This window comes from Lithobates pipiens, unplaced genomic scaffold (assembly GCF_037356315.1).
Source record: "Lithobates pipiens isolate NorthernLeopardFrog02 unplaced genomic scaffold, aLitPip1_a1.2 Scaffold_23, whole genome shotgun sequence".
NCBI classification, from domain to species: Eukaryota; Metazoa; Chordata; class Amphibia; order Anura; family Ranidae; genus Lithobates; species Lithobates pipiens.
Window position 1 is genome coordinate 151,799,030 of NW_027507785.1, and position 24,484 is coordinate 151,823,513.

General features: G+C 45.7%; 1 protein-coding gene across 4 annotated transcripts in view; it reads left to right on the forward strand.

The window, feature by feature from the left end:
* Positions 1 to 24,484, forward strand: part of TCF20 (transcription factor 20) — a 437,268-nt gene that overhangs the window by 366,571 nt on the left and 46,213 nt on the right. The gene's annotated exons all lie outside the window — the stretch shown is intronic.

The window sequence follows — 24,484 nt, forward strand, 5'->3', positions numbered from 1 at the left end:
GAACAGCAGTTTTCAGCTCTTTCCACAAATTCTCGATTGGATTCAGGTCTGGACTTTGACTTGGCCATTCTAACACCTGGATACGTTTATTTGTGAACCATTGCTTTGTAGATTTTGCTGTATGTTTGGGATCATTGTCTTGTTGGAAGATAAATCTCCGTCCCAGTTTCAGGTTAAAATTTGAGTTTTATATCTTTGAAGCCTGAAATGTGGCAAAAGGTTGAAAAGTTCAAGGGGGCCGAATACTTTCGCAAGGCACTGTAGGTTATTTCTCTCACATGGCATGTGTATACCACAAATGACACCCCCAAAAAAATTCTGCTACTCCTGTATTACAATACGATGTGTGGGACTTTTTCACAGCCTGGCCACATAGAGAGGCCCAACATGCAGGGAGCGCCATCACGTGTTCTAGGAGCATAAATTACACATCTAACTTGTTGACTACCTATTACACTTTTGAAGGCCCTGGAGCACCAGGACAATGACACATGACACTGATGACAGATGGCACTGATACGTGGCACTGATGACAGATGGCACTAATATGTGGCACAGATGACAGATGGCACTAATATGTGGCACAGATGGCACTAATACGTGGCACCGATGACGCGTGACACTGATGACAGATGGCACTAATAAGTGGCATTGATGACACGTGACACTGACAACAGATGGCATGTGACAAGGTCAGGTGGCACTGATGACAAATGGCACTGATGACAGATGGCACTATGTTGCACTGATGACAGATGGCACTATGTAGCACTGGTGACACGTGGCACTGATGGCACTTATATGTGGCACTGGGGACAAATGGCACTGACAACAGGTGGCACTGGGGAGAGATGGCACTAACAGGTGGCACTGGGGGCAAGGATGGCACTGGGGGAGAATGGCACTTTTTTTTTTTTTTTTTTCTTACGGCCGCTGCAGCCGTTCATCTCTCCCTTCTCACACGCTGTCTGTGAGAGAAGGGAGAGCGGCGCTGAGAAATGATCTCATATGTTTACATATGAGATCATCTCTCATTGGACACGCCGATCACGCTGTAAACGGCCGCTGTGATTGGCCGTTTACAGCGATCTGTGTCCGAGGGACACGGCCAGCACAGAACTTCCCCGATGCGCAGCAGCTCGCAGAGGGGAAGTAAATAGGAGGACGTCCAGGTGACGCCCTCCCGGCAGTTAGCATCCGCTCTGTAGCCGTCTTTCAGCTATAGGGGCGCGAAGCGGTTACATTTTGGCCAATAATATTATAGGTAACTAGTGCGGCTCGCAGGTAAAGCACCTGGCTGTCAGAGGACTCTTTTTAGATTACCTGCTAGCACTAGAAGGGATTAGACTTGATTCTGCTAAGCATAAATCAAGACAGGAAGGAAGATTAGGGATTTTGGCGGTGCAGGTTAACAAAGTATAATTAAGGTACAAAATTTGTAGTACAAATATTTATTAAGTTTGAAGTTAAAATCAAATAGCAAGATATGCTTAAAAAGTACAGGATAATACAATACAGTGGTTGTTCTTGTTAAGCACACATAGTCCCGACATGTTTCGCATTAGGTTGCTTCTTCAGGGGATGTGTGAAAGTTTGAACAAAATCTAAACCAAAAATACAAAATAATATAGTAATAAAGTATATCACAATATTCATAAGTGCAGACATGAGAAAAAAAAAAAAAGGGACACACATACATCAAACCCACCTTCAACCACTACGTTGATGGTAAAGTAGGGGAATTGTCCACCTCAGGGGTTAACTGCAGCAGCGCTGAATCGCAGGGGGCTAAAAAGCCAACCCAGGAAAACTAGTAATAGAAAAATTATACGATAGAAAGTAGAATTTTACTTTTGGAGTAATTAAAAATTCTTTAGTACATGGCTTAATCTAAAGGTTGCTAAAATAAATCAACCTATAGGGGTGAAAAACCCTCTAAAGTACAAAAATTGAAAAGGGTAGTACAAAGGTATTTTAATTCCAGATATATTACTTACCGTATATACTCGAGTATAGGCCGACCCGAATATAAGCCGAGGCCCCCAATTTACCCCCAAAAAAACTGGCAAACTTATTGACTCGTGTATAAGCCGAGGGTGAGACATGCCTGTCCATCCCTGTGTGTGTGTCCGTCCATCCCTGTGTGTCCGTCCATCCCTGTGTGTCCGTCCATCCCTGTGTGTCCGTCCATCCCTGTGTGTCCGTCCATCCATCCCTGTGTGTGTGTGTGTCCATCCATCCATCCATCCCTGTGTGTGTGTGTCTCCATCCATCCATCCATCCATCCCTGTGTGTGTGTGTCTCCATCCATCCATCCCTGTGTGTGTGTGTCTCCATCCATCCATCCATCCATCCCTGTGTGTGTCTCCATCCATGTGTGTGTGTGTGTGTGTGTCCAGCCTACCTTTGTCCCGAGCCTCCGTCCCGTGCCTTGCCTCCTTGCCTCCGTCCCGTGCCTTGCCTCCTTGCATCCGTCCCGTGTCGTGCCTTGCCTTGCCTTGCCCCCGTCCCGTCCCGTGCCGTGCCGTCCCGTGCCCTCTTCGTCGGCGGCCATTGTAAAGTTCAAAAGCTGCGCCGCCGCCTTCGCCTGTGATAGGCGGAACACTGAATTTCCCAGCAGCCTGTGTTCCGCCTATCACAGACGTCGTATCATCCTCGTCCGTAGTACGAGGATGATACGATGTCCGTGATAGGCGGAACACAGGCTGCTGGGAAATTCAGTGTTCCGCCTATCACAGGCGAAGGCGGAGCCGGAGGCGCGGCTTTTGAATAGAATGGCCGCTGTCTGTCTGCTCGACACGCTGATCGAGCGGGCAGACAGCGATGACTCGAGTATAAGCCGAGGGGGGCACTTTCAGCCTCAAAAAAGAGGCTGAAAATCTCGGCTTATACTCGAGTATATACGGTACATGGATTGGATTTACATGGGTTGGTCGTATTTAAAAAATTGAGCACTCAGGGAGACACACCTACACGGAAGTACCAGCTGGGTGGCCAATCAAAAGAAAAAACAAAACGAAAATTAGAATAGTTGGGTAAATAAGATACAAATATCTCAACATGGAGCTGCGTGCATCAACATCTAAGTGTTATAAAAACACAGACATTCAAGCATACAAACACACGCTGGAAATTACACAGTGGCATCCCAAAGCGTAGAGTTCTAAGCCAGGGAGTCAATGCGGATGAAAAAAAAAAAGGAAACGGATTCAAAAAATAGGGAAAATCGATTAAAGTAAATATAAAAAGATATAACAATAGGCTTACCAAGAGATACGAAGTCTGGAGGATCAAGCGTCACCCTTACCTGCGGCCCGCAAGGAGTGACGGTATTATGAAGGCTTTTTATAAGCCCCGCCATCAAGCCGGCGTCTAACGTAGTCGGCCTGATGCGGACAAAAAGAGCGCTATTGCGCATGCTCACCAATGGGACAAGACTGAGTAAGCCTACAAGTCCCATAATACCTCAAGCCGGTGGGCGGGGGAAAGAGGGGAACGAACGATGTCATGATCGCCGCCCTTCGTGAGAGGCGACGGCATAGACGAACATGACCACCAATCCAACCGCCCAATCAGGCATAGAGAGGCAAAAACTATGGAAAAAAGGTCGGAAGGAAATGACCAAAAAGTGGCCAGTCTCTCCGACCGATCTAAGGGGAGCGTCGCAGCGCTGAAAAGGGGCAGCGGTACACAAGGCGCCTATGCCACCGGGCGTCCGTGCGAACAGCACTGATGGGGAAACCGAAGAGGTGGACTGTTGTGGTGGGAAGAAAAAGAGAAAAGAAAAAAGAAACCAGGAAAAAATAATTGAATACAGACTGAAATAAAAAATAAAAAAGGAAGAAGGATTTTTTTTTCTCCCGAAGCTGCACATAACAGTACCATGAACACATAACATATTAATTATTACAATGAAGTAGTCTTGTGATTATTAGCATAGTTATTTACAAACAGATCAAAACATACTTATTGCAAATATAATAATGAAAAAAAAAGGGGGGGGGGAGGGGGAAATGGGAACCCTCACAAATTCCCCTCTCAGAGGGGCGGTCAGCAGATCTAAAGGACCAGAAGAAAAGAAAAAGGAAGAAAATAAAATAAAAAAATATGTATATGTATCTCACAAAAACGGTTTAAAGCTTAGGTTTTCATTAAAGCCAGGTGGAGTTGTGGCCCTTAAATTGAAAATCCATTCAGCTTCATGTTGAAGTAGGATATTATCAACACTACCCCCTCTCACATCAAGAGGAATGTGTTCAAGTGCGGAAAAGGTGATAAATTTAGGATTAAAGGCATGGAAGAGGCCAACGTGCCGACTGATGGCCGTCTCCATTTTCTTTTTAATAATGGGTTTGATATGGTCCTTGATTCGAATACAAAATTGTCGCTTTGTTTTGCCTACATAAAATCCGCCACAGAGGCAGCGGGCAAGATATATAATGCCCTGTGTTTGGCATGTGACTCGATGTCTAATAGAGTGCCATTTGCCAGTTTAAGTTTGGTATGTGAGTTAACATAACGGCAGACGTCACAATGGCCACATGGAAAGGTGCCATTAATTACTTTTCTAGTGTCTGACTTTGTTTGTTCAAAGTGACTATGCACTAGTTTATCTTTGAGAGAGGGAACTCTTTTAAAGGTGACTTCGGGAAAATCTTTAATAATATTTCTTGGTGGTAGGATCAGCTAGAAGAAGTGGCCAAAACGTATGTAGAATTTCCTTGAATTTAAGATGCTGGTTGGAATAGCGAGTAATAATCCTCACTGAGTTATTTGTATTGGAACGTCGAGTGGAAAAAATAAGAGAAGTTCTAGTTTTGGGTTTAACACAGTTATAAGCTCGTTTCAAACATTTATGGCTGTATCCTCTTTTTCTCAATCTTTGGTAAAGGTCATCAGCTGCTGATTGAAAATCAGAGTTTTTACTACAATTCCGCTTTAAACGCAAATATTGGCTATAGGGAATACTATTAATCAAGGAGGTTGGGTGAAAGCTAGTAGCGTGTAAAACCGTGTTTCCAGCAGACGGTTTCCTAAATAAGAAAGAGTTGAGTCTACCTTCACTGTCCAAAGAAATGGTTAGGTCTAAAAAAATTGACTCTTGACTGACTATATTGCATAGTAAATTTCAAGTTGAAATTATTAATCGAGATCAATTGAAAATAAAATTTTAATTCCATTTCCGTGCCTGACCAGAAAAAAAGAACATCGTCGATGTAGCGAAACCATGAAACGATTTTATCCAAAAACGGTGACAAATCTTCTCTAGAGAAAGTTTCCTTTTCCCACCCCCCCAGGTACAGGTTGGCATACGATGGGGCACATTTAGTCCCCATCGCAACCCCCTGCACCTGGAGGTAGTGGGTGGAGTCAAAAACAAAAACATTGTGCTTTAGAATGTAGGTCCATAACAAAAGAACTGTATTGTAGGAAAGAGGAGCCTCTTTCAGAAAGAAACCTGCGTACAACTTCAACTCCCTTGTCATGGGGAATTGTGTTGTAGAGGCTTTCGATATCCAGGGCAACCAACCATGAGTTGGGAGGGAGAGACATTCCCCTTGATTCTGCTAAATTCTGCAGTTTTGTGGGATGTGTTTTGGACGTGACCGTGATCTTCACTGCCCTTGGGTGGGTTGGGCAGAGGGGCTAAACGCAGGTGCTGGCAGGGGTCTGGGCTGATCCTGCTAATGCCGCGATTTTGAGAACAACCTACTACTGGGGACACTAGTGTAGCTCTGATCAAAGATATTGATCCGTGTCCAGACACTATTCTAGTAATGAAGGTGTATTTTGTGTGTTGGTGCTACTGGTAATCAAAGGGTTAAAATCTGACACTGTTTGGGATTATCGCTAACTGATGCTAACACAAACTAGATAACTAGGGACTAACAATAAATGGGATACCAGTACAGTGATCAATAAAAAAAAAAATGAACACGGCACTTGGTGACACTGTGATGGGGAGTGAAAGGGTTAACTGGGGGGGGGGGGGCGCGATCAAGGGTGAATTATGTGCCTATGTGTACTGGTGTTAGTGTAGTGTTTGTGTACTCACTGTGAGATGCTTCCCTCCCGCATGCTGGATCCGAAAGTGCTCTAGGATTGGAGATTGCATCACTTCCTGTACCTGTATGTACATTACACAGGCATAGGAAGTTGTCCATTGATCAGAACCGATCAGCAGGTCCAGGCCACAAATCATTGGCTTGGACCTGTTGAGTGATCGGTTCTGAACCAAATCTGCCACCGCACCCCTGATCCAGGGACGCGAGTCACTTACCTGTACATGACTGCGCAGCTGGGCCACCCTGCTGCAATATATGTATGTGGGGTGGTCCAGAAACTGATTAAAGCGGAACTATGCTCACCTTCAGTCCACAGTGGTGCAACATCCAGGGGGACAGCTTCCAGAGCTCCACTGCTGGCCTGTGTCATTGGGCGGGCAAAGATGACATCACTGCCACACATCCATCAGCTTTGGCATTTCCAAATTTGTACAATGTAAAGAGAGCGTAAAGGAGCACCCAGTGTACAGTAGATATGAATATTAAAACATTTTATTGAGAGTGTAGATGATAGGATACCTAGATTGTAAGCTCTAACAAGCAGGACCCTCTGATCCCTCCTGTATTGAATGGTTATGTAATTGTACTGTCTTCCCCCATTTTGTAAAGCGCTGAGCAAACTGTTGGCGCTATATAAATCCTGTATAATAGCATAAAGCCAACACATTTTAGGGAACAATAGACTCCCCCTTTCTCAGGGCTGTTCAGAAGATAAAGGGAAACAAAAACATTTGTGTAAAAGAATATATAAACACATGGAACTGGTAACTAATAGCATTTGCATATAAAAAAAACTCCTAAGACTTCAAAACCATCAAAGAAAACTTCTGAGAGTTATATAGGAAAAAATTGTGTATCTGTATGTGCTTGTAAAATGAGCAATTGTCGTGTTGAAAAGATGCCAGATAAAAAGTACAACTATACATAGGTTTAACAAAAAGTCCATCTTGTTCAACCATAAAAATAAAAAAAAATCATACAATCCTATACCCACAGTAGCTCCAGAGGAAGGGGAAAAACCCCAGCAAAGCATGATCCCAATTTGCTACAGCAGGGGGAAGAATTCCTTCCTGATCCCCGAGAAGCAATCCGGTTTTCCCTGGATAAACTTTGCCTATAAATGTTAGTAACCAATTATATTATGTACATTTCAGAAAGAATACAGACCTTTCTTAAAGCAATCTATTGAGCTGGCCAGAACCACCTCTGGCGAGAGTCTATTCCACAGTTTCAGCTCTTACTGTTTAAAAAAACCTTTCTGCATTTGGAGATACAATCTTTTCCTCTAGGCGTAAAGTGTGTCCCCTTGTCCTCTGTGTTGACTCTAAAGTGAATAATTCAACACCAAGCTCACTATATGGACCCCTTATATATCTGTACATGTTGATCATATCCCCCTTAATCTCCTTCTCAAGAGTAAATTCAGCTCCTTTAATATTTCCTCATAGCTGAGTTCCTCCATGCCTCTTATCAGTTTGGTTGCGCTTCTCTGCACTTTCTCCAGTTCCCCGATAACCATTTTGTGAACTGGTGCCCAAAACTAAACTGCATATTCCAGATGAGGTCTTACTAATGATTTGTACAGGGGCAAAATTCCTCACAATACAAGAAAGGACTTTGCTCGCTTTAGAAACTGCAGTTTGGCATTGCATGCTATTATTGAGCTTCTGATATACCAAAACCCCCAGATCCTCCTCCCCTGTGGATCCAACAGTTGTACTTTTAATCACAGACCCTAAATCATTTACAAAGATGTCAAAAAGTAAGGGTCCCAACACTGAACATTGTGGTACACCACTGATAACCTTAGACCATTCAGAGAATGAATGATTAATCACTACTCCCTGAATTCTGTCTTTTAGCTAGTTTTCTATCCATTTACAAACTATTTCCATGCGTGTAGACTTTACCTTACATATTAGCCGTTTGTGGGGAACTGTCAAATGCTTTTGCAAAATCCAAGTATACCACGTCCACAGCCACCCCTTTTTCCAAGTTAAACATAGAAATGGGATTGTAAAAAAATTAAGATAGAATTGAATGGAGTCAGATAATTGAACAAAATGTTAATTTAAAAAACTGTGGAAGGTCTTTGGGTGTCAAAAATTAAATGGGGGGAAAAAATGAATGCAAAAAATGTCATTTGAAGCATTCTTTGGAGTACAGGTGGAAGCACTGAATTAATCTTTGGATGATTACATAATGCGCTTTAACAAGATTCTATAGTCTCATTTAGTCCATACGGCATCAGAGTGTTGAGTTAATAAATCCAGTAAGATTCTCTCTGGCAGAGTTTGGGTTCCTGTCATGTGGCGGGAGACGCTGTGTTTTGAAAAATGCTTTTTTATGTTGAATCTGTGCTTTTTGAATCTCTGGCGGAATGTTTGGATGGTCCTTCTGACATATTGCCTGTTGCAAGAGGTAGGTTAGTAAGTATATGAGAAACTGGGAGGAATAGTCTAAATGGGAACTGATGGGCCAGGACTTTAGGCAACTGGTGGACTGGAACATTTTGTTGCCGTTGAGTATATTGCAAGATGGGCATCTGGAATGGTTGCATCTATAGCATCTTGAATCATCTTTTCTCTTTTGTTCATTGACAGACACAGCTCCATTAAATCTTGACCGTAGGGTTATTACGCCACCTTCAGGAGAGGACTAGGCAGAAAATTTAATATATGTGAAAAACAGAACGGTACAGTTTCGCCCATGGGGCAGTCCCTCTGGCTATAACCCCTCAGTCTGCTTCCTGCAGCTCATTTTTTTTTCTGCCTAGTGAAGAAGGACCTAGGCTCCCTGCCAGGACCATTGATTTTTTTTTTCTGGATTTTGCCTTTTGCGTAAGATATTGATCCTGTGACCTTCTATCAACAGCCGGCTGCGTGACAGGCTGGATAATATAGATCATTGTAGTCTCCCCAGCCTGGCCGTCGCGCGTGTGCAGGCCCTTGCTCCTAGCTGGGCTGTGGTGCGGTGTATGTACCTGGGCCGGGGGTCCTCTGGGGGGGGCTCTGACCCTTAGCTGGTCGCTGGCTGTTTCTGTCCATGCGCTGTGATCTCTGCTGGTGTCTGTGGGCTTGGCATGTGCTACTGCCATAGTGCTGACCGCCGCCATTTTCTGTGTAGTCTCTGTGAGCAGAACAGCCGGCGGCCATTTTCTTGTAGCCTCAGCGTAGTTTTTTCCCCCCAGCGCTGGTTCCTGTGCCTCAGAACAGTGCGGTTTTTACTCCTGCACACATGTCAGGGTGGTGAGTCCTGCGGTGGGGCCCCTCAGTCTCAGTTGGCAGCTAGGAGGATGGGATTGAGCACCTTGTCCTAAGTCCCCAAGGGTGGCAGACAGGGTGGGTCAGCATGGTGTCAGAAGCTGGTGTTTCTTCCCCAGATCACTCTGCAATTGCAACCGGCTCGCCTGCAAATAGTGTATTGTCCTTGGACGCTTTGTCGGCGGTCCTTGAAACCTTCGCTGCAAGGGGGAGGCAGGATGCGGACGCAAGGGGGGTAAAAAGTGGCCCTTGCCCCCCCCCCACCGGGGAGAGCTCTAATTCAGACTCTGGCAGCCCCTGTTCTGATGTGTCAGGGGATGCTGACCGGGACCATTCGGACAGTGAGGATCATTCCATGTCCAGGTCCACACAGGAAAAATCGCTAGTTGGAGCACTTATCATCGCTGTGCATGATACCCTGAAAATACAGGGTGCAGCAGGATCCTCTGCTGAGGTGGCAGTCCCTTTTGGGTCCCGTAAGCCAGCCCGTACACCTAAGGTGTTTCCGTATCTGACTTATTTTGATAAGTTCATATACAAGGAATGGGAAGCCCACAACGGACCATTTCGGTCCCAAAAAGAATGGCGGTGTATTGCCCCTTTTGAAGAGAGCCTCTTTATAAAATGGTCGGCTCCCGGTTGTTGATCCTCCAGTATCCAGGTTAAATTAACCATGATTCCGGTAAAAGGGGCTGCATTTAAGGACCCTACTGACAGGAGGGCTGAGGCAGTGGCCGGTCCATATTTACAGTAGTGGGGTCAGTGCTATGACCGGTACTGGCCACGGCATTAGTGTCGCAGACCCTTACTGAGTGGGCAAAACTATTGCACCGTGAATTGGGGAAGCAACAGTCTCCTCCGGTCTGCGTAGAACTAGCAGACCAGTTGGTCTGCGGCCTTAAGTATTTCTGTGATGCGCTCCTGGATATACTTCCCCTGCTCTCCAGAGCATTGGTATCAGCAGTGGTGCTGCGGCGCCTGATCTGGCTGAAATGGTCTGCAGACCAGGCATCTAAAAAAAAAAAAAAAAAGCTTTGAGGGATTTGCCCTTCCTTGGTGAGCAGCTATTTGGAGCTTCGCTGGATGACATTATTAAGAATGTCACAGGTGGGAAGAGCACGTTGCGCTCACAGTCCAAAAAGGGTAAGGAGCAATGCCGCCAGCAAGGGCCCTCCTTTTCTGCTCAATAGGCTTTTTTTGTCCGCCCGGGACTTCAGGTAAGTGCTCCCCTCCAGCATACCTTTACTCCCGGCTCGCCGGGAGGCCCTGTTTGGGGCAGTAAGGGACCTGCTCAGACGAGGGGTGATAGTACCTGTTTCAGGGATTTTACTCCCATCTGTTTGTAGTCCCCAAGAAGGAAGGGGTACATCCAATTCTGGACCTAAAAGCCCTCAATTGCTTTGTGAAAGTACAAAGGTTCAGAATGGAATCAGTTCGCTCTGTAGTCGCTGCACTCCAGGGGGATTCCCTGGTGTCCTTGGACATCCAGGACGTGTACTTACATGTACCCATATGTCTCAAGCATCAGAGGTTTCTGCAATTTGCAGTGGGGGAAGAGCACTACCAGTTTGTGGCTCTCCCCTTTTGGATTGGCTTCAGCACCCCGAGTCTTTACCAATTTATTGGCTCCAATTTTGGCGTTGGGACAATGTGGGATCTCAATCGTGGGTTACCTAGACGATCTCCTTCTGAGAGCAGCTTATGCCTCAGAATTAAGGGAGGATGTGGCGATCACCATGCAAACTCTATAAGAGTTTTGGTGGGTGTTGAACCTCAAAAAGTCGATACTAGTGCCGGCTCAGCGCCTGGAGTACCTAGGCTTACTGCTGGACTCCGTGGAAGCGAGAGTGTTTCTCACTTCAGACAAACTGCAGACTCTCAGGGCCGCAGTGAAGCTGTTGATGAACCGCAGGTTGTCGGAGCTGCGTTTCTGCATGCGAGTTCTTGGTCTTATGCTAGCCTCCTTCGAGGCGGTACTGTACGCCCAATTTCACACCAGAGTCATGCAGAGGGAGATATTGTCCAAATGAGACAAATCACCGTTATCCCTTGATCGGCAGATTCGGGTGACCCAGTTAGTCAGGGACTCTCTGGTTGCTGAGGTCTCCGGCCCTTTGGTCCGGGAAATCGTTTCTGCCTCTTCATTGGACGGTGATGACAACGGACGCCAGCCTGACCAGCTGGGGTACAGTGCTGGAAGTACAGTTGACCCAGGGCCTCTGGTCGCGGGAGGAATCCGTTACCGATCAATGTGCTCAAGCTTCGAGCGATCAGGCTATGTCTCTCCACATGGTCACTGAGGCTACGAGGGCGTCCGATCAGGATCCAGTCAGACAACGCCACGGCGGTGGCATATGTCGACCATTAAGGAGGAACAAGGAGCTCGGCTGAAGCACGAGAGGTCGCTCACATCCTTCGGTGGGCAGAGCGACACGTAAACATCCCGGGAATAGAAAACTGTCAGGTGGACTATCTGTCGCAAGATGCTGGACCCAGGAGAATGGTCATTGCATCCGGAGGTGTTCAGGCTTTGCCTGCGGTGGGCACACCAGATATGGATCTTCTGACCTCTTGGCTCAATTGCAAGGTGCGGAGGTTTGTGTCCAGGACAAGAGATCCTTGGGCGGATGCGTCAGACGCATTGGTGGCTCCATGGGAGCAGTACCGGCTGATTTATGCCTTCCCTCCGCTTAAATTGTTGCCTCGCCTGCTTCGCAGAGTGGAGGCCAAGGGGATTCCAGATTTGCCCCATTATGCCTGGTATGCCGACCTAGTACGCCTGGTGGCGGATGCTCCCTGGCGGTTGCTGATGCGAGAAGACCTATCGTAAGGTCTGATACTCCATCCTGCTTTACCGTCTCTGGTTTTAACAGCATGGCTGTTGAAAGCCAGGTGCTAAGGAACCGAGGTCTGTCAGACTCTGTAATCTCCACCATGCTGAGAGCACGAAAATCTTCTTCACGGAAGATATACCATTGTACGTGGAAGGCTTATATCTCCATGTGTGAGGAGATGGGGTGGCGTCTGTACACCTATTCAGTTTCCAGGATCCTGCTGTTCTTACGGCGAGGAGTGGACCAGAAACTGGCTTTAAGCACCATCAAGGGACAGATATCAGCCTTGGCTGTCTTTTTCCAATGACCCCTGGCGGCTCACTCATTGGTAAACACCTTTGTGCAAGGGGTTTGGCATGTAGTCCCTTCGTTGCAACCACCCCTACCTCCGTGGCATCTGAACCTAGTGCTATTGGCGCTTCAGAAATCTCTGTTTGAGAACATCAGGGAAATTCCCTTGTTGACTCTCTCAGAAAGTGGTCTTTCTAATGGCATTACATCTGCCAGGAGGGTTTCCGAGTTGGCGGCCTTGTCTTGCAAGTCGCCCTATCTGGTTTTCCACAAGGATAAGGTGGTGTTGCGTCCGCAAACTTCTTTTCTTCCGAAGGTGGTTTCGGCCTTCCATCTCAATGAGGACATTGTGTTACCATCTCTGTGTCCTAAGCTGGCACACCCTAAGGAGGTGACCCTCCATTCCCTGGACATGGTCCGGGCACTAAGGTTATATCTGTCACGGCTCCCTTCCGGAAGTCAGATTCTCTGTTCGTTTCGATAGCTGCTCCGGAAAAAAAAATGGTGGTCTCGTCAAACACCATCTCCTGGTGCATCAGACAGATCGTGGTCCAGGCTTGAGCCTTGAAGGGGCAGGTGCCCCGCTTTCCTGTCACGGCCCATTCCACCAGGGCAATTGGGATCTCCTTGGGCTTTCCGACATCAAGCATTGGTTTCCCATGTGTGTAAGGTGACTACTTGGTCGTTCGTTCACACTTTTACAAAGTTCTACAGAGTTGATGTAAGCGCATCTTCTGATGCTTACTTTGGCCGCAAAGTTTTGCAGGCGGCTGTGTAATCGTTGCAATTTACACTTTCTTGTTAGAGAAAGTTACATTTTAGTTGTCAATGCATTCTGATGCATATGTTGGCCGGTGACTGTCAATGAACGAAAGAGAAAATAGGATTTTTGTACTCGCCGTAAAATCCTTTTCTCTGAAGTTCATTGATGGACACAGCACCCACTCTTCCTATTTTACGTTATACTGCTTGAAGGGTTATAGAAAGAGGGACCGCCCCCTGGAAGGAACTGTACAATTCTGGTTTTCACATGTACTACATGTTCTGCTTAGTCCTCTCCTGAAGGTGGCGTAATAACCCTGCGGTCAAGATTTAATGGAGCTGTGTCAGTCAATGAACTTCAGAGAAAAGGATGTTACGGTACGAGTACAAAAATCGTATTTTTGCTCAGATTGTTGTTGGATGAAAGGTAGTCGGCTGGGGGCAGGTAGTTTGTGACAGTTTTGGCTCTTCGGAAAATTAGTCTGGGTTGTGGGGGTAAAGCAGATAGAAGTGGATCAGATTGTAAAACATGCCAATGTTTAGAGAGGATTCTTCTGATAAGGGCGTGGTCCATGTTGTACCTTGTGATGAAATTGCACTGTTATGCCCTGTACACATGGTCGGACATTCCGACGGATTTTGTCCGAAACTTGTGTTGCGTACACGCAGTCGCACAAAGTTGTCGGAATATCCGATCGTTCTGAACGAGGTGACATCAAACACGTATGTCGGGACTATAAACAGGCCAGTAGCCAATATCTTTTGTCTTAGTTTATTTTGAGCATGTATGGCACTTTGTCCATCGGAATTGTCTACACACGATCAGAATTTATGCGATCGGATTTTGTTGTCGGAAAATTTTAGATCCTGCTCTCAAACTTTGTGCCTCGGAAAATCCGACAGAAAAAGTCTGATAGAGCCCATACACAATCGGATTTTCCGACAACGTAATCCGGTCTGACTTTTTCCATCAGAATTTCGGACCATGTGTACAGGGCATTAGTCTTTTGTTGGTGGATGGTTTGGGGCAATATTCATCTGGGGTGTCTAGGGCTCTTTTGAATGTTCCCTTAGTCAGTTTCTCAGGGGCATCTTTTAGCTTCAAATCTTAATATGGAGGTTTGTGATTGCTCCAGAAAATACTTGGTAGAACAATTCCTTCTGAGTCTCTTGAATTGGCAAAAAGGGATCTTTTCAGCCAAGTTTTGTCATGGCAGCTTCTGAAATAGAGATAGCTGTTGCTGTCTACTTTCTTTTGAAGAAAATGGTGGTGGGAATTGACCCGTCTGTTTCCACGAATGGTGATATCTATATAGTCTATGGTGGTTGGGTGTGTGTGATAGGCGAAAGCTAGACCCCTGTTGTTGAGATTGAGGTATTCGATAAACCTCACAATCTTCTCTGGTTTAACACGCCAGATGAGAATTAGGTCATCTATGTATGGTTTATAGGATTTGTTGGATTCTTAGAATGTTCTCCTGCTCGATTTAGCCCAATAGCTGGGGACAAATCTGGTTCCTGTGGCTGTTCTCTTGATTTGTAGGTAGAAATCATCCAGGTGGGTAAAGTAATTATGGGCGAGTATGAAATTTATGGCTTCCAAAAGAAAAACTGCTTGTTGTCTGGGCATGAGCGGGTCTGAAAATATTGTTTGGTGGCGTGAATGCCTTTGGTATGGGAGATATTGGAGTATAAAGAGGCCACATCGAGAGCCAGTGTAGATCTGATGACTAAGTGTGGTCCTTTTAAATTGAGTAATGAGTCTGTTGTGTCTTTTAGATATAATGGTAAGTTTCTTAAAAATCTTTGAAGGTGATGAGCGCTGGAGTGGGAGAGGGTAGATGTTGAAGAATTAATGTCTGATATAATTGGTCTTGTGGAGGGGGGGGGGGGGGTTCTCTGGATTTGTGGCTCCTTGGAAGATGATAGAACAGAATATTTAGGGTTTGTGATGCTGTGGAATTCCTTCTCGTGTTTTGTTAGTAGATCATCTGCGTGCACCCTTTGGATGAAGTTCTGATATTCTGTACAGAACACTTTTGTAGGGCCTTCTCTGAGGATTGTATAGTATTCCACATCTCCCAGGATTCTTTTAGGTTCTGCTATGCAAGTCTCTCAATTTTGGATGATTATTCCTTTTCCTTTTTTTTTTTTTTTGTTTTTTTTGTTTATGAAATGTGTCTGTTCTGTTATGTTCAAGTTCTTTTCGTTCAGATTTATTTAGGTTGTTTAGGTGTTTATATTGTTGTAGATTGTTTAAATCGGCCATGATGAGGGTCTGGAATGTGTAGAGGAAATTACCCTTATACTTTACCGGGTAGCTTCTTGATTTGGCTCTGAAGTCTGTGGCTATGCATCTAGAAAGGATGTCATCTGTAGGTGGGAGCTGTCACCAAGTATTGGGATAGTTCCTTTCCGTTATTTTCTGTTTGAGCTTTTTGGATGCATGATTCCTTTTTGGAGAGTGAGCTTCCATATGTAACTTTGTAGATCTACAAAAGCTTAAATGTATTGTGTTTGGTTCATGGGCAAAAGTTAAGACCTTTCTTTAGGAGTGTTTCTATGCCTGAAGGGGGTTTGTATGCTGATAAATTGAACATTTATACTGTTTCTTGTTTCCTGCTTCTGCTGTTTTTTATGATTCCTCCACTACATCCTCCTCTTCTCCGATGTTTCATTCTTAGAGGTGTGAAGAATTGTGTGAACTTTTGGGGTTTTGGGCTGAGTATTTGTAGGTGTATTCGGATGTTGGTGGCGCTGGTAGGCAAGTCTAAATCAGTGGGAGTGGGGTTAGTGGATGGAGAGTGGTTGGAAGGGGAAGTGGGGGAAATCGATGGACGTTGCACCTGTTTGGGTAGTGCTAGTGAGGGGGGAAGATTCTTTGTGTTTCTCTTCTCGTATGGTCTTATTCCATTGCTCTTTATTGATTGTAGAGAGTGTGACATTCATTCCTTTGGGTCTGGGAGACTTTTGTTTTGGTCTGGAGTCTGGTTGATGTGTTGTGAGTTTACAGTTTGTGAAGGTTCTAGGTCTGTTGTCAGCCCTTCTTTGTACTTGGTTACTACTTGTTGTGTATGTGTGGGTGTGCGGTTTCTGGGAGGGTCCTGAGGTGGAGGATGTTCCTGACTTCTAGTCTTTGAAACTTGGATCATGTAGTCTGGTGGGAGTGTTTTATTGTTTTTATAATCGCGTTCGTCTCTGGTGTGTTTTTTTTTCTTTTTTTTTTTGACAATCAGGAGTGCTTTATTGAAAAAGTTACAGTACAGAAAAAGAAAGTACCGTATATACTCGAGTATAGGCCGACCCGAATATAAGCCGAGGCCCCCAATTTACCCCCAAAAAAACTGGAAAACTTATTGACTCGTGTATAAGCCGAGGGTGAGACATGGCTGTCCATCCCTGTGTGTCCGTCCATCCCTGTGTGTGTGTCCGTCCATCCCTGTGTGTGTGTCCGTCCATCCATCCATCCCTGTGTGTGTGTCCGTCCATCCATCCATCCCTGTGTGTGTGTCCGTCCATCCATCCATCCCTGTGTGTGTGTCCATCCATCCATCCATCCCTGTGTGTGTGTCCATCCATCCATCCATCCCTGTGTGTGTGTCCATCCATCCATCCATCCCTGTGTGTGTGTCCATCCATCCATCCATCCCTGTGTGTGTGTCCATCCATCCATCCATCCCTGTGTGTGTGTGTCCATCCATCCATCCCTGTGTGTGTGTGTCCGTGCAGCCTTGTGTGTGTGTGTCCGTGCAGTCTTGTGTGACTACGACTAATGTGCACTGCTTGCTCCAATCAAAAAGATATGGGGGAAAGGAAAGATTTGGCATTACAAGGAAGCAAAACCCACAGTGAGAAACTATTTCATGAAAAAATAGATCACCGGCCATTATGTAGGGGATTTGTATGGATTATTATTGGAGAATAAGGACATAGTTTATAGTTTGTTTGTTTTTGAATCTACAATGCCAATTAGTATGTGTAGAAATCCTGTATGGACTTGCTGCACTTTAAAGCTTACCAGTGTTTATGAAATCATTTTACACTTATACCAGTCACACAATACAATGCACACAGAGGTTGATCAATTAACTTCTAAAACAGCCCTTACTTTTCTTAATCGCTATCAGCAAAATAATTAAGGAGAACTTGACGGGAGGATCCCTTTTCTTACCTTTATACTGCTCCTTGCACAGAGCTCTGCTAGACTAATACCCACAAAGTCAATTCCCGAGCCTCCGTCCCGAGCCGCCGTCCCGAGCCGCCGTCCCAAGCCGCCGTCCCGTGCCTCCTCCGTCCCGAGCCGTCGTCCCGAGCCTCCTCCGTCCTTCCAGGATCGCCGCTCTTCTCGGCGGCCATTCTAAAATTCAAAAGCCGCGCCTCCGCCTTCGCCTGTGATAGGCGGAACACTGAATTTCCCAGCAGCCTGTGTTCCGCCTATCACGGACATCCTCTCATATTCGTCGGTAGTACGAGGATGAGCGGATGTCCGTGATAGGCGGAACACTGACTGCTGGGAAATTCAGTGTTCCGCCTATCACAGGCGGAGGCGGAGACGGAGGCGCGGCTTTTGAATTTTAGAATGGCCGCTGTCTGTCTGCTCGATACGCTGATCGAGCAGTCAGACAGCGGTGACTCGAGTATAAGCCGAGGGGGCACTTTCAGCCTCAAAAAAGAGGCTGAAAATCTCGGCTTATACTCGAGTATATACGGTATACAATTATCACATATAGCAAACATTGTACATTAAATACATCTACACAAGTCTTATCTCATTTGGTAATAATATTTCACTATGACTTTCAAGGAAACAAAAGTGAATAGGTGCGATGAGAGAGAACCACCTAAATATTTAGTCCAGTTTAGGAACGGGGAGAAGTGGGGGGGGGAGCAGGAGATAGGGGAAAAGGGATGCAATCCATCCCTAGACTCTTTACACACTTTTCAACAAGGTAGTAGATATATAAGAAGTTCCCCCCTCCATTCATCTCCTGGCTTCAAGTGTTCCTTACAAAAGGCTATTTCCTTGCTGTATACCTTACAGCAGTAAGGTAATTACCCAGTGTGATCAGCACTTGAACGGAAAACCACTCGAATGGAAGAGAGTTGGCTTGGCACATAATTGCACCTTATTATTTGGTTGTGTTATTGCACTCTTATATTCACGATTGAACTATGTATGGGTCACTTTGATTAGATCCAATTGCTGCTGCTGCTGTTACTTTATTTTCTGTTGCTGCTGCTTTTTTAATAAATGTATTTTTATTTTTTTCTATATGCACCTTATTTATAATATTTTTTGCAATATTTTTAGCTATATGCACTTTACTTAAATGGTTTATCACAGCACCACTATTGCTGACACTTGAATTATTTGCAGATTAGATTTTACATATGCTATGCACAGATGCACTTTGATTTATTAGTTTCTGATTGTTTGATTAAGCACGATTGCACTTCTTTGTTTTTGCTTTGACACTATTGAGATATAAATAGATTTTTTGATAGTCCAGTTTTAATTGGATTTTAATTTAGGAAGCGCAACACCCCTCCTTTGTTTCTATTTACACATCAATGAGAGCCAACTCATAAAGTGTTTGCTGCACCTATTAAAAATAGAATTGTACCTTTTAATTATTTTGACATATAGCGCAGGAGCCCTTACATATACAGACATACAAGACTGCCAGGGCTGCACACTAAGTAGTCCAGGGCAACTAAACCTTATCAAACTTCCAAGGGCAGCCCCGGCTAATGTATGTCAATTTATACAGAGGCAGGGCAGCATTCATTTTATTTGCCCATGCTGACAGTGGGGGGAGTAGAGGATGACCATTTGCATAGGATCTTTTTTAGTATAGAAAAGAAGGAACGAGATTAGAATTTTACTATAGTGCGGTCTTTGCTCATCCTCATGTATTCCTAATAGGGCCAACTCTGGTGACTTGGGGACTGACAGCTCCAGTCGGACATTTAGTTGTTCAAATATCCCTGACCTAAAGGTTGATAGGGTGGGACATTCCCAAAACATGTGTTGATAGGTGCCCAACTGCATCCGACATCGGGGGCAGTGTGGGTCTCTATCAGGGTATATCCTGGATAGCCTCACCGGGGCGAAGTAGACTCTGTGTAGGAACTTTATTTGTATCGATTTGTCCCCTGCTGACACCACCAGCTTGGGACCTTGTTCTAAACAGTCCACCCAATCTTCTTTATCCAGGGTAGGGATATATAACTTCCACACATCCCACAGCCTATCCATTTTGGGCGAGCCCTTGGATAGCAGGGTGCTATATAGGGCTGAGAGAGTCGCTACATGCCAATAGGTCGCCCAACGGATCTAACTGAAGTAGTGGGGCCACAGGGAACTGCAGGGGCCGCATGGCGTAGCTGAGCATAACGGAAGTACATCCAACCTGGAAGGTCATACATTCTAGAAAGTTGGGCAAATGACAGTAAAATACCAGCGGGCATAATGTCTTTATGCCAAATCTCGCCCACACCTGGGGGTCTGGGATTGTCCAGAAATGGAGCAGATTAGGGTTCCCCCAGAAAGGCTGGACAGGTGACCATCTCCCTGCTAGGAAAATCTGCATCTAGCCACAATCCAAACTTGAATCGTTGCCTTTGTTGGAGCAAGTAGCTCCGCATAGGCCTTTATCCCTCCGTACGCAAAATTTTGCAGTGCCAGCATAGACCTCAACCAGCCACCTCCACACACACCGCGGCATTAGACCATTTCCCTCAAACCACCAATTGGCCGTAACAACTAGCATCGCGGCCCAGTAGTAGACCCACAAGTTTGGGAGAGCCAGTCCTCCCAACTGTGTAGGTAAATACAATATGGATTTCGCCAGTCCATTTCAGATGAAGGAAATAATGCAGCTATCCACATCCCGGAAGAAAGATGCCGGAATCCAGATCGGGCTTTGGAATAGATAATTGAACTTGGGCAGTATCATCATCTTTAAGATGTTAACACGTCCCAACAAATTTAGTGGAAGTCCAGACCAAGACTGACATATTTCCCTGAGGAGACGAAGTAGAGGTATATTGAGACTATAATACTGGGCGGCCTCCCTGGCCACCTTGATCCCAAGGTACTTGAACTCAGGTGTGTTTTTTGTTTAGTTTCTTCCTGTAGTTTTCCTCTTCAAATTTTAGTAGTTTGGAGGTGATATTTTTGTTCAGTTTCTTATATACAGGTGAGTGTTGGTAGGGGAGGAGTAAGTGAGGCTATTTCGATATTAAGTTTAGCCACCAGGTTTCTCCTTTTGGCAATGATTACCGTATTTATCGGCGTGTAACATGCACAGGCGTATAACATCCCCAATTTTAAGAGGGAAGTTTAACCACTTTCAGACCGGACCATTTTGCTGGTAAATGACCAGAGGTCTTTTTACACTTTGGCACTGCGCTGCTTTAACTGGTAATTGCGCGGTCATGCAATGTTGTACCCAAACAAAATTTGCGTCCTTTTCTTCCCACAAATAGAGCTTTCTTTTGATGGTATTTGATTGCCTCTGCGATTTTTATTTTTTGCGATATAAACGTAAAAAGACCGCAAATTTTGAAAAAAAATGATATTTTCTACTTTTTGTTATTAGAAAAATCCAATAAACTCAATTTTAGTCATACATTTAGGCCAAAATGTATTCAGCCACATGTCTTTGGTAAAAAAAAAGTCAATAATTGTATATTTATTGGTTTGCGCAAAAGTTGTCACATCTACAAACTAAGGTACGTTTTCTGCAATTTACGCAGCTTTTAGTTTACGACTGCCTATCTCATTTCTTGAGGTGCTAAAATGGCAGGGCAGTACAAAACCCCCCCAAATGACCCCATTTTGGAAAGTAGACCCCCTAAGGAAATTGATAAGAGGCATGTTGAGCCCATTGAATATTTTATTTTTTTGCCTCAAGCGATTGAATAATGACAAAAAAAAAAATTTTTTTTTTTTTTTACACAAAGTTGTCACTAAATGATATATTGCTCACACATGCTATGGGCGTATGTGAAATAACACCCCAAAATAAATTCTGCTGCTTCTCCTGAGTACGGGGATACCACATATGTGGGACTTTTTGGGAGCCTAGCCGCGTACGGGGCCCCGAAAACCAAGCACCGCCTTCAGGCTTTCTAAGGGCGTACATTTTTGAGTTCACTTCTCACTACCTATTACAGTTTTGAAGGCCATAAAATGCCAAGATGGCACAAAACCCCCACAAATGACCCCATTTTAGAAAGTAGACACCCCAAGCTATTTGCTGAGAGGCATGTTGAGTTCATGGAATATTTTATATTTTGCCACAAGTTGCGGGAAAATTACAAACTTTTTTTTTTTTTTTTTTTTTTTCACAAAGTTGTCACTAAATGATATATTGCTCACACATGCCATGGGCATATGTGAAATGACACCCCAAAATAAATTCTGCTGCTTCTCCTGAGTACGGGGATACCACATATGTGGGACTTTTTGGGAGCCTAGCCGCGTACGGGGCCCCGAAAACCAAGCACCGCCTTCAGGCTTTCTAAGGGCGTAAATTTTTGAGTTCACTTCTCACTACCTATTACAGTTTTGAAGGCCATAAAATGCCAAGATGGCACAAAACCCCCACAAATGACCCCATTTTAGAAAGTAGACACCCCAAGCTATTTGCTGAGAGGCATGTTGAGTCCATGGAATATTTTATATTTTGCCACAAGTTGCGGGAAAATTACAAACTTTTTTTTTTTTTTTTTTTTTTTCACAAAGTTGTCACTAAATGATATATTGCTCACGCATGCCATGGGCATATGTGAAATGACACCCCAAAATAAATTTTGCTGCTTCTCCTGAGTACGGGGATACCACATATGTGGGACTTTTTGGGAGCCTAGCCGCGTACGGGGCCCCGAAAACCAAGCACCGCCTTCAGGCTTTCTAAGGGCGTTACAGTTTTGAAGGCCATAAAATGCCAAGATGGCACAAACCCCCCCCAAATGACCCCATTTTGGAAAGTAGACACCCCTAAATTTAGGGGTACACTAGTGAGACTAGGTAATAAATGGCGGGTGCCCTGAAACTATAAAAAAATAACTAACCAACCAGCGTCACCTGTAACAGTTATATGGTGATCACTGGTGAAAGGGTTAACTAGGGGGCAATCAGGGGGCTTTATGCGGTAGTATATGGGGGTCCCTGGCGCTATAAAAAGCTGCGGCGAACCTAAATACCTACCTGCCTAACTAGCGTCACCTGTGACACTAATACAGCGATCAGAAAAACGATCGCTTATTAGGCTGGGTTCACACTGGAGCGATGCGGGAACGCCACGAATGCGCGGCGGGTTCCCGCATCGCATGCCTCCCGGCGGCAGTTCACACTGCCCTATGCGAACTGCTGGGAGTGTCAGTGAAATGTTACTGACACCCCCAGATCAGTTCGCATATCGCAGTGCGATCTGCAAACTCGGATCGCATGGTGTGAACACCCATGCGATCCGATTCTGCTGCGGGCCAAAAAAAGGGTCCCGTGCGAATTTGCGGCGGGTGCGGCGGGTGTGGCGGGTGCGGCGGGTGCGGCGAATGGCTGAACTCGAATCGCACAGAGATCGGATGTGATTTGCACTGCAGTGCGGTGCGAATCACATCCGTTCTCATAAACCGCTGCAATGTGAACCCAGCCTTAGTGACACTGGCGACGGGGGGTGATCACGGGGTTAAACCTTTATTGGGGGGGTTAGGGGGGTACCTTAGAACTAAAGGGGGCTAACCCTAACTGCCCTAACAGTTATTAGTCACAAATGACACCCGCCGGGTGATCAGGGGGTTAAACCTTTATTAGGTAATAAATGGCGGGTGCCCTGAAACTATAAAAAATAACTAACCAACCAGCGTCACCTGTAACAGTTATATGGTGATCACTGGTGAAAGGGTTAACTAGGGGGCAATCAGGGGGCTTTATGCGGTAGTATATGGGGGTCCCTGGCGCTATAAAAAGCTGCGGCGAACCTAAATACCTACCTGCCTAACTAGCGTCACCTGTGACACTAATACGGCGATCAGAAAAATGATCGCTTATTAGGCTGGGTTCACACTGGAGCGATGCGGAAACGCCGCAAATCCGCGGCGGGTTCCCGCATCGCATGCCTCCCGGCGGCAGTTCACACTGCCCTATGCGAACTGCTGGGAGTGTCAGTGAAATGTTACTGACACCCCCAGATCAGTTCGCATATCGCAGTGCGATCTGCAAACTCGGATCGCATGGTGTGAACACCCATGCGATCCGATTCTGCTGCGGGCCAAAAAAAGGGTCCCGTGCGAATTTGCGGTGGGTGCGGCGGGTGCGGCGAATGGCTGAACTCGAATCGCACAGAGATCGGATGTGATTTGCACTGCAGTGCGGTGCGAATCACATTCGTTCTCATAAACCGCTGCAATGTGAACCCAGCCTTAGTGACACTGGCGACGGGGGGTGATCACGGGGTTAAACCTTTATTGGGGGGGTTAGGGGGGTACATTAGAACTAAAGGGGGCTAACTCTAACTGCCCTAACAGTTATTACAGTCACAAATGACACCAATGCAAAAAAAAAAAAAAAAATGACATTGGTGTCACTGTGACTGGGGGGCAGGGGTAATTGGGGGGGTGATCGGGGGGTAAAGGGGGGGTGTGAGTGTGCCTGGCATGTTCTACTGTGTGTGTAGAGTGTTGGTGCAACTCACCGATCCGCTCTCCTCCGTGTCGGAACGAAAAATACCGACACGGAGGAGAGAATACATCACTTCCTCTCCTGTGTTTACATTACAGGAGAGGAAGTGATGTCACGGGGGATTCCTATTCGTCGGGAGCGATCGCGAGGGGGTGGCCATGAACGAATGGCCGTCCCCTCGTCCGGGATCGCTCCCGCACGAATACCGACCGCCGCAGGCACCGGGCGGGGGCCCGATCGGGCCCCCGACCCGCGGGAGGCAAGGGACGTACATGTACGCCAATATGCCTGCCCGTGCCATGCTATCGACGTACATCGTCGTGCGGCGGTCGGCAACTGGTTAAGGAAACATTTTTTCACAGCCCCCCACCCCCTGCACAGTACACAGCCACTATCCAGTACACAGCCTCCCATCCGGTACACAGCCCCCCTCTCCCTGGACTCCCAGGAGACCCACCAGTCTCCTGGAACAGCACTGCCAGCATTCGCTACAGTTAAGAAAAAAATCTTTGCCAACCCCTTCTACACTGCTCCATCTGTGTCACTCCTATTGTAAAATGAAGCTTCCATATACCTCAA